Source organism: Tamandua tetradactyla, chromosome X, assembly GCF_023851605.1.
Source record: "Tamandua tetradactyla isolate mTamTet1 chromosome X, mTamTet1.pri, whole genome shotgun sequence".
NCBI classification, from domain to species: domain Eukaryota; kingdom Metazoa; phylum Chordata; class Mammalia; order Pilosa; family Myrmecophagidae; genus Tamandua; species Tamandua tetradactyla.
This window is the reverse complement of record NC_135353.1, coordinates 155,952,022-155,953,647: the sequence shown is the minus strand read 5'-3', so window position 1 is coordinate 155,953,647 and position 1,626 is coordinate 155,952,022. Positions and strand designations below refer to the sequence as shown.

Here is a 1,626-nt window from a genome sequence, read left to right as displayed (position 1 = left end):
GCCCAGCTCCCCTTTTCTGGGTGTCATGTCCACCCCCCAGCTTTTGGGAGCATTGCTACTAACAACTCACAGCTGCCCCCATTTCTGGGGGCTTGCCCTGAGCTGATGGGAGGCACCTGGAGGGAGGTTTTGTCCCCACCCCACCCCTCATCACCACCCAAGTCACTGATATAGGAGGGGACATTCCTCCAGCCCCCTCATCCCCACAGGACTTACTCAGTGGTACAATTCACACTTCAGGCTCCCTGGGGGCTGCTGAAGCTAGTCTGGGCTGCCAAAAGCACATCATTTCTCAGCCCCTCCCTCTGTTTTATTATTCTGCCTCTCTTGATTCCTTACAGGTTTCTCCCTCAATGTTTCACTTGCACAAAGATCTCTGATCTAAGACACTAGTATTATGGTTATACACGCTAATATTTATGAGGGTTCATGTAACCCTAGTGTCTATAAGCTTTGGGGGACCGTGGATGCTTTCAGTGGATGGCTCCCTCCCTGAGAATTGGGCCTCTTGGGCATGCGGCCCTTAGGGCTGTGTACATTGTTGCCTCCGGGAAGCTGGCAAATGGCAGGAGTTGGGAGCAGAGACAGCCTCAGGCCTAGAGTCCTCTCTGCAGAGCATAACAGCCTGGGTGTGGGTGGACTGGCTCAGCCTTCTCCTCCCCTACAGCCCAGCCGAGGAGGCCTGGGAAGCCTTGGCCTCAGGGACTCAACTGGGCACTACATTAACTCTTTCCCTGTTCCCTCATGTTGCCTGTGTGTTTGTGCATCCAGTAACATGTCACTTCAAAAAAAAAAATTCTGGTAAGGATGCATTTTGGGGCCTCCAACTCTTGGAGAAAGTATGTATTTTTTAAGAGTAAGGCCCAGCTTTGAAGCCCAGCTTGGCCACTTAGATAGAGACCATGGAATCTGGACCAGCTTCTGAACCTCTCCAAGCCTCAGTATTCCTTTCTACAAATTGGGGATTATAATGTCTCCCCTCAGAGGGGTATGGTGAAGATGAAATGGCATGGTCCACGGAATATATGTAATGCATATTCAACAGATGCTCATTTCCTTTGCCATAGAACTACTCGATTTCAACATGACTTTCAAGTTAAGAGCATTGTTAGACACATAAAGAGATCACTTGAAAATGAAGTTTTACTTTTTTTTTTTTTTAATCGGGGAGAGTGCGAACGCAGTCCCCCACTACCACAAATTATACAGTCGAGTTTCCCACATTTGGGGAAATCACAGGGGTGAGCACATCCGGAGTACAATGGATAAGCCTCGCCCTGGGAAAACCACCTTCGTGATCATGGTATCTCCCCTGCCAGGTAAGTATGAAGTTTTACTTTTATTAGTTGAAATTTAAGTCCTTCCATCTCATAGCACAACTGTTTACATTTTAATGGCCAAAGGGAGGAAGTCGGTCTTGAATTTCTGAAGGATTCCTGAAAATTGCAGAGCTTGAATAGATGGCTGGGATATGTGGAATTTCAGTTGCCTTGTGTGGTTCTTTGCTTGTCCAGGGTCCATAAGGGAGGAAACAGCCCATGGATCATCAACTAGACATCAGCCAAAGCCACTGGGTATTGTTGGCAGGTGGGAAAATGCCCCTGTGTCCTGTTCAAGAAAGCCAGC

The 1,626-nt window shown here is 48.2% G+C and overlaps 1 non-coding gene across 1 annotated transcript; it reads right to left on the bottom strand.

The window, feature by feature from the left end:
* Positions 1–1,163: 1,163 nt before the first annotated feature.
* LOC143672392 (U1 spliceosomal RNA) lies at positions 1,164–1,327 on the bottom strand. The gene has a single exon (XR_013169844.1). It is a non-coding gene; the product is annotated as a U1 spliceosomal RNA (small nuclear RNA).
* Between the last annotated feature and the right edge of the window lie 299 nt (positions 1,328–1,626).